The sequence below is a fragment of the Acanthochromis polyacanthus genome, chromosome 7 (assembly GCF_021347895.1).
Source record: "Acanthochromis polyacanthus isolate Apoly-LR-REF ecotype Palm Island chromosome 7, KAUST_Apoly_ChrSc, whole genome shotgun sequence".
Classification (NCBI taxonomy): Eukaryota; Metazoa; Chordata; class Actinopteri; family Pomacentridae; genus Acanthochromis; species Acanthochromis polyacanthus.
In genome coordinates, this window is record NC_067119.1 from 36,074,613 (window position 1) to 36,087,196 (window position 12,584).

The window sequence follows — 12,584 nt, forward strand, 5'->3', positions numbered from 1 at the left end:
ATATATATATATATATATATATATATATATATATATATACATGAAATTATTATTAATATTGTTATTATTGCTATTATTATTATTAGGCTTCATGAAAATTTCCTCTCAAAGAATAACAGGCTCAACATTGGCAGCCTACTCCTGCCTTATCATTATATGCAGTGGTCTGTGTGCTGTTCCTTATGTCTTTTGTTTTTGCATATTTCTCATACTCAACCCATAAAACACAAAACACAGTTTTAAATGACAGCTTTTTTTTAAAGATTTACTTAAAACCTATACCACCCCCATGAAAAAGTCATTGCCCCCCTAAACATTTGTTATAACTTGTGATCAGTATTCTATATGGTCATGGAAGAATTTGGGCACACTCTTTTTCTGCAAAATAGTTTTAAATCAGTCACACTAGATTTTTTTGAAGCATAAAGTGCCTTTTTAAGGTCTTGCCAAAGCATCTCAATCAGATCCAACAAACATTAGTTTAGTCACAGTTTTTTTAGGTACAAGAACTGTCAAACTTTTACAGTGACACACATGTACTATCGCCATAGAACAGCGTGTGTCGCAGATATAGACTGTATAATAAAGAAATACATTTATTACAGTTTTTCTCAATTGCTAAAACACTAAACTCTATTGTCTAAACCAAATTCTCAGTTGCCTGAACCCACTTATTGAATCAGTCACTCTTTTGGCAAAACCATAAGCCCTTTTCACCTGTTTAGACACATCTTGTCAACACATTGTCATTGTGATGCACCTGTGTTGCATAATGGTGAGCACTGGTGGCAAAAGTCAAACACAGTTAAAGCTCAGGCGTCACCGATTGAACACAACAACTCAAAATTGATCACACTTGTGGCTAATGATGTGAGGGTACATATAAGCCAGACCACTGGTTTGTGAGGCACTACAATGGATAGCAATCTAAGAAGAGGAGCATGGATATGGCATGCCAGGGCTTTTTTCCCCTGTTGCCTGGCCAGAGAAAATGTGACCTGTGATGTAGATGAAGTCCTGTGGCCTGACCCAGTATGGAGAAATGATGCTGTGGCAGAGTAATGCACTTCTTTTCTTTGTACTTCATTTGTAAATTTTTGTGCTTTATTTTTACATACAAGCGCTACATGTAAATGCACAGGATTTCTGTTTTTTGCAAATTCTTTTTTCTATGTACAAGTGTTACAAATGCCCAGGTATTTTGTTTTGCAACATGCATTTAGCCTAAATAACCATTTATTTCTACTGCTTCATGTCCTGAGCATTGTGTTTTCCTTTTTTCTATGTAGTGTTTATTGACTACTCAGCATCTTAACTCTGGGTTGTCATGCTTTAGGAGTACTAATAAAATCAGCCATATTCCTAGAAATGAGAGCTGCACCAGCCAAAGTGGGATGGATGCCGTCTCTCCTCATCAGAGAGATTAGGAGAGACGGCAAAGTTCTGCGTTCTCATTTTAAAAGTCATGCTCTGTCAGGCTACATGAAAGAAAAACTATGTCACCACGGTTGGAACATAGACTGTGGAACCAGTGGAGCTGGGATCTCTGTTTACTGTTAAAACCTGTTAAAGCAGCAGACAGGAGACCAGCACACGGTGTACACGTTATTTAACAAGAAGTTCACCAAGCAGGGTGATAACAGAATGTTGCAGTATAACATTAATATATTGATACAGTATTGGCAGGTTTAGATCACATTGTAGCTACACTGTCTTATTTAAAAAATACAAACATCAAAATTTTTACTTAAACAGCCCAGCAGTATTTAACGTATTGGATTTGAAATGCAGCAGTTTAGCAAAATTCACAGGACATTCATGTTCAAACCAGCAGCAGAACTTTGTTGTGTCAGACTACTCTAAACTGACATGTCACTGAGAAAAGACACCAATTCCTTTCAGTACGTCACATATACTGGGGTATTATCTCAGGTGACTGAACAGGAGATCTGTAAACAGAAAGATAAACCCAACGCAGCGGCCCGGGTTTAACTCCAGCTCATGACTTTTTGCTGTAGGTTTTCTCCCTACTTTTCTGTCCGTCTCTCTACTTACTTGTCAAATAAAGCTAATAACAAAGGGAAAAAAATAACATTAATTCACAGCTATTGGTAGTCATAAGTATATATAAGTGTAAAGGTGTTCAGTGAAGAGGCAGTTTTTAGTCTGAGAGGGAATCTGCAGATGGAACTTAGCGTGGAGCGATTCAGCAAGATGATCTTATTTTATTGTTTCACGTCTTGAGTTCTGAGATCTTGTTTGAAACAGCAGCTAGCTATATAGTTCAAGGGTGGGCTCGTTAAGGTTTTGTAGAATAAATATCCTCGTCTATATTATTGTTCTAGGTCTTTAGAAATAAAAAAAATACCTTTAATTTTGTGTTCTATAAAGTTAGTGCATTTAATTTACAATGCATTGATTCTATAGAATGCAATGTTGATTAACTTGCAATGCCCCAGTAAAATAAATAAATCCTGAATAACGGGGGAAAAATTAGATGAAGCATATCGTCGTTCTGAAGGCTGGAATGTGAAATCTCTGGTTAGAATGTGGTCAGATGGTTTATATGATGTCATTTTTTTTAAATTAAAATCTGTTTAAAAGTAGAACAACTCAGGTCCGACTGGTTTATCGCAGTAAGCTTTGAAAACGGTATTAGAACTTCTCTTGCTGTTTCTGTCTGACCGTCGGACTGAGGACACAGACTGTCACCAGTTACATAATCTGATGGAGGTCGTCACTCTCTACCGCAGCGAAGCGATATTTCCACTCCGTTAGGTGGAAGTCCTCATTAAACCGAGTATTTTACTGGTAGACTGAACACCCGTGAGTCCAAACAAAGCAATAACGGAGATGTTAAAGCTGACAACAAGAACATTTCGGAACAGTTTATTGACGTCTGTGTGTTTTGAACAGGCACCGGTACAGTCACCTATGCTGTGTATTGCCGTTGTATGTCTATGGTTGTAACAGCCATAGATATATACAAACATATATATATATATATATATATATATATATATATATATATATATATATATATATATATATATATATATGGTAACAGCTGCCTCGCTCACTGAATATAACCAGTTGATCGGACCACCAGCTAATCTTGAACACCGGTCATGTCACCGCTTTGTGAGCAAACATCTGGCTGAAGATCGTCATCAGAGCAACTACCAGAATGTAACCAGCAGATGGCAAGAGACTCTGTTCTTTTCTGAGATTCTCAATCCCATTTATTTAGCTTGCTCTGGGGAGTTTTATCACGCAACACAGGAAGGTAGGACAGTGATTTTACAGTAGGAAAACGTAAAACTGAAATAGAGAAATGTGTCTGCGTGATTTAACGGCTCACCCTTTTCTTCTACACAGGCAAGACTGCAGGTTCATAAGATATCAGACATGTTACTGTGATATGACAGGAAAAATCCACAGGCACGTTTCAAATGATACTCCTTCTTATACTGAACATGTTGTGGTCGTTAATAGTTTTAGCATATTTTTAGAAAGAGCAGCCCTATTGCTGGAACACGGGCAGGCGCTACTCGGCCAGCTTTTCAAAATGGTGGCCAGAGGCCGAGTCTTGTGAAACTGGTAATAGCTGTCAGTAAAACTAAATTATATTTTCTTCTTCGGTTTTTTAAAGCCTTTAACTCATTGCAATTATCTGTTGTTGTCTGTGATTGCGCAGTTTTGGAATAATATATCCCTCTTAATTAGCTTGTACTTGTAGGTAAGGCAGGGTAGGTTTAGCCTTATTTAGGAAGGTTATTTCAGGATGTATACTATCGTTCAAAAATTTGGAGTCACTTAACAACGTCCTAATTTTTGAAAGAAAGGCATTTTTTTCAATGAAGGTAGCATTAAATCAATCAGAAATACAGTCTAGACATTGTTAATATGGAAATTACTATTCTAGCTGGAAAAGACTGATTTTTAAAGGAATATCTCCATAGGGGTACAGAGGAACATTTCCAGCAACCATCACTCCTGTGTTCTAATGCTACATCGTGTTAGCTAATGGTGTTGAAAGGCTAACTGATGATTAGAAAACTCTTGTGCAGTTATGTTAGCACATGGATAAAAGTGTGAGTTTTCATGGAAAACATGAAATTGTCTGGGTGACCCCAAACTTTTGAATGGTAGTGTGGGGAAACAGAGTTTGGGTCCACAGGTGTTACAGAAGCAACACCAAAGAAGCCCAGCATTAACTGTCATTGGCGTTTAAGTGCTAGCTAAAAGAAAAGCACAGCAACTTGCCATTTTTTAAAATATAGTTTTAGAATGCCTGCTTTCAATGTACACTAGTACAGGGAAAGTAGTTTGTTATTTAAAGTATTTATCATGGTGACCCTATTTAAATTTGTAGCTTCAAAAGTTTTGTCACATATAGTGACATAAGTTTTTATTAGGCACATATAGCTAGCTAACTATTACAAACATACTTAGGGTCTACATAGGTACATTATGCAACAGACTTGAGAAATGTGCAATATCACTTAGATGTCAAAGAATTCATGTTACTGCAATAATTTCATCACCTTACTTAATTTCTTCTTAGTTGAACAGTAGGGCATTTGCTCAAGTGTAAAATTAAAAGCTCACAGTATAGATTTACTATATTAAAAATGCAGGGCTCACAATATAAAGTCAGGGTTACATGAGTCATTACAACTTTCATGAATGCGATTCAAAATGTATATTTTTTTAGTACTTTATTCACCTTTTTTAAGACAAACTCATCCTCCTCAGCATGTGGAATACTTTTCTGTTTTTTGCTGGGGAGGTTGTGTTGCTCTGCCTTTCTATTTAGTATCCCAAAGATGCTTTTTTGATTCAGGTAAGACTAGATACTTGGCCAAGTCATAGTTTTAACTTTATTCTTCATAAGTAACTCTTGTGTGATTTTGGCAATGTGCTTCGAATTGTTATCATGCTGGAATATCCCTTTTCTGCCAAGCTTCTGCAAACCGGGAGTCATCTTGCCAGTCAGTATTTTGATATATCCACACATAAAGATGTAGACATGAGAAGTGATTCAATATAAAGTAATTTAATATTGCACAGGGTGAGGGGTGTGCTCACTTCTGCAGTATACTATAGCTCAATATTATTCATGATTTTCATCGTCACAGTAGTTTTAGTTAGATAGGGATCACAATATTTAAAGCAGTTAATGGAATCTTCTGACCAGTGATGTAACATTAGCCACGATCTTACAGTTTTTAAGAGATTGTTTTGGATTACAGATAATTTTATAGATTATATTTTTATTCGTAGTTGAACTTCAGACAAGGTATAAGTTATGAAAAATTTTTATGAAACAAAAAAGATTTTAAACAGGTGCAGAGGCATGATGAGAGAGAAGGCCCTATGTTTGCATCTGTTTGTCTAAATTAAACCTACCCCTTCCGCCATGCGTCCATGAAAACATCTCTGCTGAGCACAATACTGCACAAGCCCTGTGATGGACTGGCAACCTGTCCAGGGTGAATCCTGCCTTTACCCTTAGTCAGCTGGGTTAGGCTCCAGTTCGAGACCCGACAGAGGGTGGTGTGTAGAAAATGGATGGATGGATACTACTCAAAATATATTGGGAAATAATTAAAAGGAAACCTCAAATGCATGTACAATTTTCTCAAGGCACGACAACTAATTAACTTTCTTTATTAGTTATAAAGTAGGCGTGCAGCAACCTAAATTTGCAGTGTTTAGTTGTGGTATGAGAAGAAAAATATGCACAACTGTAAAGAAACTGATTAATACTGGAAGGGACTTTCTATTCTTAACTCAGGTCCTTAATTCATTGAACTCTAGTGAACAGTGACAATGACTGTATGCTTGTTAGGCCTTCTTTCCATATTTCATAGATGAAATGGTTCATGAAGAAAACTAATAAATAATTGAGAGATTGATCAGTAATTTCTCTCATTGTTAGTTACGGTCCTGTCAAGGAGATTCCTCACTGGCTTAATATCAAAATATGTACAATATGAAAATTAGTCGGTATGTAAAACTGGTGAAATATATTTTACGTTGTTTTTACTCATTTTATAATCTGGAATAGCAACACAGAATCCAGCAAAGACAGAAGGCCAGGTCCATATGAGGACATGCTGTAACTAACAATGGAGGTGATATAGGTTTGAGTAGGGGAGGGAGGCTTCAATGTTGAAATCCTTCTACCTGAGGAGAGGCTTGGAGTGACAGTGAGTACAAGCGGTCCTGGTCACAGAGAGTGCAGTTAGTAGCAAGAAAATGGAACTCAAGCAAGAGAGAATTAGAAACTACTATGGTTAGTAGACCATCTAGCAACAAGTGCCTGAACATCTGGTGTCTTTGACTTGAGGAACCAGAGGACTGACAGGCCCACTGCAGAAACAAAGCACAGGACACTACAAATACAGTTGTCATGGCCACTGCCAGTATAAACCTGCTGTTCTGCACAGTGCATTACTTATGCTATGATATACAGTTTATTAGACATTTAACAGATTAAAAATAGTTAATAGTGGAAGTCCCAGAAAACTCTTAGGATACAAATATTGAAGTGTGCATTTTAGTAGTACAGCTCCTTTCTTCATGTTAATGCTAAAATTGACCCGAAACTTTGAAAGCTTTTGCCCACTGAATAAAGAAATTAAATAAACAATTTTAAATGTGCTTTCATCGAACAGATTTCACATAAATACTCAATCAAAAGAATAGAACATTAATTTTACTAAGGCATTAATCTATAAGTATTGCCACTCCTTTTCTTTGAAACTGGACAAAAACATCTCTTGACATTTTTATCACTCTTCTGTTCTTCCTCAGCCTCTAGGCTGGCTAACTCACAGTCACCACCAAACTGACATCAATTAGTATAAGGGTAGCTGACAGCGAGCTGGGCCTTTAACTGACTGACTAAATGATGTCAATATATGTGCCTGTGTATTTAGGGCTCATCTGATAGGTCCACTGTTTGCATCCATGGTATGATTGATTGATTTCTTTATTTTCGTGTCATGCACAGAAATGTGCCCAACCCTCATGGGTTTACAAGACACCAATATGCCCGCATTGCAGCAGAATACATCCAAAACATCACAATATCCTGTTACTCAATCCTTAAACAAAATATGTTGCCTTTTATCCCAGGCCTGGCAAATAAATTCTGCCACGAAAAAAATCCTCTTCTAAAACATACCTCTAGTTTTTCATGGTCATCCAACCAAAAGAAATCAAAATAAACAGAGGACATGTTACTGAAAAGTACCTCTCTTACATCTTCATATACAGGACAGTAAAACACAAAGTGAACCTCATTCTCAACTTCACCTAAATTACACAGCAAACAAAGTCTTTCCTCCTCTGGAGTAGCATTAAACCTCCCAGTCTCTAAAGCTAATGGTAATGTTCCTGAACGTAGCTGTGCACACAAGGATCTCTGTTTTTTTACTTAAATTATACTTAACATAAGGTTCTACACTGTACCTATCTTTTATAAGGCAATAAGTTCGTAACTTCGGTTTATACCAAATATCAACAGACCATTTTTCTCTAAACCTTAGAAACATATTACTCCTCATCTCTTGGATGTCACATGATAACCTATTATGAAAAATAAATGATGAGTTGTTCAGATGGAATAAAGACTTTATCTCGTATGCCCAGGGGGGAAGATTGGAGATGCCCCAATTAAAGACCTTTTTAGTGATTCTCTGATTTGACATCTTCACCAATCTATTCCAAAGACGAAGCATTTGGCATTTATGTCTGATGTTTGGGGGTTCCCATCCCATATCTCCAGTAATGGCCAACGCAGAAGTAAATTCATGAACTCCCAGAAATGATCGAATTGCTCTGAGATGCACTATATTACAAGTTGTATATTCCCGGAAGCCCCAAACACCAGAAGCATAGTCAGACACTGGGCAGACACATGAATTGTATAGTTGTGTATAAGTATGGAATCCTAGATTACCACAATATGTGTTCCACAACAGTGTTCAACATACTCTGCAAGTTTTTTTCATTTTTGGCAAGCAGAACTACATCATCCGCATATAACAATATCCCCACGGTTTGGTCACCAACTTTAACTCCCAAGTTAGAGGCCTTGATCTGAACAGCTAAATCATTCACATAAATTGAAAACAGTGTCGGTGACAAGACATCTCCTTGCTTCACACCGAAACGTTGGGAAAACCACCCTGTTCTAAATTCATTAACTTGAACGCAAGCAACAGGAGCCTGGTAAAGAGACTTGATGGCAAAATAGAACTTTCCATTAACACCAGATTTTAAAAGCCTGTATTGAAGAAGTTCTCTATTAATTGAATCAAACGCCTTTCTAAAGTCGATGAAACAAGCAAAAGTAGCTCTATTCTCCTTAATTCTTGCTCGTATCACGGAACTGAGTACAAATATATGGTCAATACAAGCTCTAGATTTTCTGAATCCGTTTTGCTCATCCACAAGTGCACCTGTCCTCTCAAGCTGGTCTACAAGCCTGCGATTTAAAATTGATGAATACAAGTTATACACACAACTAATTAGACTTATACCCCCATAGCTAAGATGCAGCTGGGGGTCATTTTTAGTAGATTTAGGAATAGGTTTTATAACAGACTTCTGCCACTGTGTAGGAATGGTGCCACTATCAAAACAAAACTGAAATAGTTCATATAGTACATTGAATAACCTCGGCGACTTTAAAACTTCATAGGAAATTTCATCAATTCCAGTAGCTTTTTTCAATTTACATCTACACACGTGGACAAAATAGTTGGTACCCCTCAGTTAAAGAAGGAAAAACCCACAATTCTCACTGAAATCACTTGAAACTCACAAAAGTAACAATAAATAAAAATTTAATGAAAATTAAATAATCAAAAACAGCCATCACTTTTGAATTGTTGATTAACATAATTATTTAAAAAAACAAACTAATGAAATAGGGCTGGACAAAAATGATGGTACCTCTATAAAAGATTGAAAACTATTTGACCAGAGTGACATGATTAACTCAGGTGTGTCATTTAATTGACATCACAGGTGTTTCCAAACTCATAATCAGTCAGTCTGCCTATTTAAAGGGAGACAAGTAGTCACCCTGCTGTTTGGTGAAAAGGTGTGTACCACACTGAACATGGACAACAGAAAGCGAAGGAGAGAATTGTCCCAGGACATCCGAAAAAAATTATAGACAAACATCTTAAAGGTAAAGGCTATAAGACCATCTCTAAACAGCTTGAAGTTCCTGTGACAACAGTGGCTCATATTATTCAGAAGTTCAAGACCCACGGGACAGTAGCCAACCTCTCTGGACGTGGCCGCAAGAGGAAAATTGATGACAAATTGAAGAGACGGATCGTTGGAATTGTATCCAAAGAGCCCAGAGCAACCTCCAAAGAAATTAAAGGTGAACTCCAAGGCCAAGGTACATCAGTGTCAGATCGCACCATTCGTCGTTGTTTGAGCCAAAGTGGACTTCATGGGAGACGACCAAGGAGGACACCACTGCTGAAAAAAACTCATAAAAAAGCAAGAGTGGAATTTGCAAAAATGCATGTTGACAAGCCACAAAGCTTCTGGGAGAATGTCCTTTGGACAGATGAGACCAAACTGGAGCTTTTTGGTAAGGCACATCAACTCTATGTTCATAGACTCAAAAACCAAGCATACGAAGAAAAGAACGCTGTCCCTACGGTGAAACATGGAGGAGGCTCAGTAATGTTTTGGGGCTGCTTTGCTGCATCTGGCACAGGGTGTCTTGAAAGTGTGCAAGGTACGATGAAATCTGAAGACTATCAAGGCATTCTGGAGAGAAATGTGCTGCCTAGTGTCAGAAAGCTTGGTCTCAGTCGCAGGTCATGGGTCTTCCAACAGGACAACGATCCAAAACACACAGCCAAAAACACCCAAGAATGGCTGAGAGAAAAGCGTTGGACTATTCTAAAGTGGCCTTCTATGAGCCCAGATCTGAATCCCATTGAACATATGTGGAAGGAGCTGAAACATGCCATTTGGAGAAGACACCCATCAAACCTGAGACAACTGGAGCTGTTTGCTCATGAGGAGTGGGCCAAAATACCTGTTGACAGCTGCAGAACGCTCATTGACAAATACAGAAATCGTTTAATTGCAGTGATTGCCTCAAAAGGTTGTGCAACAAAATATTAAGTTATGGGTACCATCATTTTTGTCCAGCCCTATTTCATTAGTTTGTTTTTTTAAATAATTATGTTAATCAACAATTCAAAAGTGATGGCTGATTTTGATTATTTAATTTTCAATAAATTTTTATTTATTGTTACTTTTGTGAGTTTCAAGTGATTTCAGTGAGAATTGTGGGTTTTTCCTTCTTTAACTGAGGGGTACCAACAATTTTGTCCACGTGTGTATCTATTACATTTTGTACCTCTTCTACAGAAAATTTTCCATTCAAAAATGTATTACAGTTATTACCGTCAGTTTTCATTTGACATTCCAATAATTCCTTCAACCTCGTTGTTTCTTTCAGAAATACATCATCAAATGGTTCATTACTCCCAGCAAACAAATCTGCAAAATCCTTCTCCCAACTCTGTAGTACATCTCCTAAGACATGGCTACATTCACCATTCTCTAGTTTTATCTCCATGGGAATCTCCCTTAGCTTCTTGGGGCCCAATTTGTTAATTTCATTCCAAAACCTTTGTGGATCATGAGTTTGTAAGTAATCAATATGCAAAGAAAGACCTCTATTTAAACTGCGCTTCATTATACGTAGTCTTCTGTCAAATTTGGTTTGCTTTTCCTTAAATTCAGTCTTGAACCTTTCCCTCAACACTTTGTTCTTACATCTCAGAAAACGTTTCTCTGCTATTCTTAGGGTATCCCATAAAGCCTGCAAATCATCATTCCAATAGGATTTATAAGAATTCCGGAAGCTTTTATGGCTGTTAGGTTTCTTAACATGCATATTTAACGCTGTATAAACATAGTCACAGAATCTATCGGACCAAGCATTCAAATCACTTTGATTATTCCTAATATTTACCAGTTGCTCTGTAAAATTTTGTAAAACAGTATTACTGTAGCTAGAGGACAAAAATGACTCAGGAAGTCGTCGTTGTACTATAATTTTCTTAACATACGGTAAATGCAGCTTTTCTTTAACAGTGTGAAGTCCTACATGAATTTGTAACAACATTAGAGAATGATCAGGTAATTTACATCTATCCCCCAGTAGAGAGATAGTCTGGGAATACCCAGACTGCCTGTGCACTCATTGTCATTTCGTTTACTAGGCAGTCTGGCGACCTGGGGTTGAATTTGTCCCTGAGTCAGGGATCCAATCACAGGACGGGGAGGGACAGTTAGACGATGACGCACACTAAGCGACTACGCGCAATGCATGATGGGTTGTTTGAGAAGAAGCGTTACCTTTGTTGTCGTGTTTCCGAAGGAACAAGCTAGTGGACTCGGTGGGTTTGGGCAGGTCTTTTTCAAAGTCCTCGGTGTCTTGGACGGGGTGGGTTCACGTTGTCTTTTCGATACGCTGCTTAACCGGACGTTCTCTTCCCATTGCCTGAATAAAGGAAAGTCTTTTTCAAGCCGACCGAGTGTGGAGGTGCAGCGCTGGCAGCATCTGTTTGACTGCTCCGGCTCCGGGGTGACTATCAGGTCCATCATCGCTAACCTATCTGATATGGTCGGCGTTGTTTTTGACACAAACATATCTGTGGAGTGTGCATAAACACGGGGTCCACTTTCCCTCATGTTTACTTTACATAAACGGCAAGAATCGTCCGGCGACATGGCGAAAGAAGCAAACACATGAGCAAACACAGCAATGATTCTTTTTCGTGGTGCTGCCGTCGCTCTGCATTTACGTCAGCGGCTAGCAGTGACACGATTGGCTGTGAGCTTCAACTGCCCCAGACTGACTGACATATGCAGCGCCCAATCAACGGCTGTGGAAAATTTTAAACTGCTCCACCCCTACAAGAAAATGAATAGCAGGTACCCAGCCTGTATCTCACTTGAGATTCAGGCTGGTGGTAGCCAGCCTAGTAGAGAGAAGCCTTCTTGTCCAACTCTCTCCATTAGCTCCCTAGGGGTGAAAACCCAGACCATGGCACAATTACTTAAACTTTCATGCTGAGCAATAATATAGTCTACCACAGCTTTCCCTTTAATAGAGATTGAGGTGAAGTTGTCCTTACCCAAACGTATTCTACCATTGAGCACACAGCATTTGACATCTCCTAAGAATTCTATCAACATTTCTCCGTAGTTATTCACAAAGCTATCTAGATTCTTCCTATTAGGTATGTTATCTACATCACTTATACTGTCATCAAGATTACCAATATGACTGTTGAAATCCCCACACAGATAAACACCATCCACATCTGACAAACTGTATATCTGTGCAGTTAAATGCCCAAAAAAAGAATGAGAACCAAGTGATCTTGTTGATCCTTCTGGGGGTAAATAACAGGTGAAGATTGCAAAACAATATCCTGAAAGCCTGTTCTTAAATTGCAATCCTAATATCCCTTCTATGGATTTGTCCTTTACTTTCATTTCATAGAACTCAAACAACT

General features: G+C 38.1%; 1 protein-coding gene across 5 annotated transcripts in view; it reads left to right on the plus strand.

Annotated features, from left to right (window-relative positions):
* Positions 1–3,067: 3,067 nt before the first annotated feature.
* The window catches only part of LOC110967609 (beta-1,3-galactosyl-O-glycosyl-glycoprotein beta-1,6-N-acetylglucosaminyltransferase 4-like), a 29,247-nt gene continuing 19,730 nt past the window's right edge, over positions 3,068–12,584 (plus strand). For all 5 annotated transcript variants that reach the window (XM_051950686.1, XM_051950687.1, XM_051950688.1 and 2 more), the window contains exon 1: positions 3,068–3,286. The gene's annotated coding sequence lies outside the window, so the exon portion shown is untranslated. The remainder of the gene's footprint in view (positions 3,287–12,584) is intronic.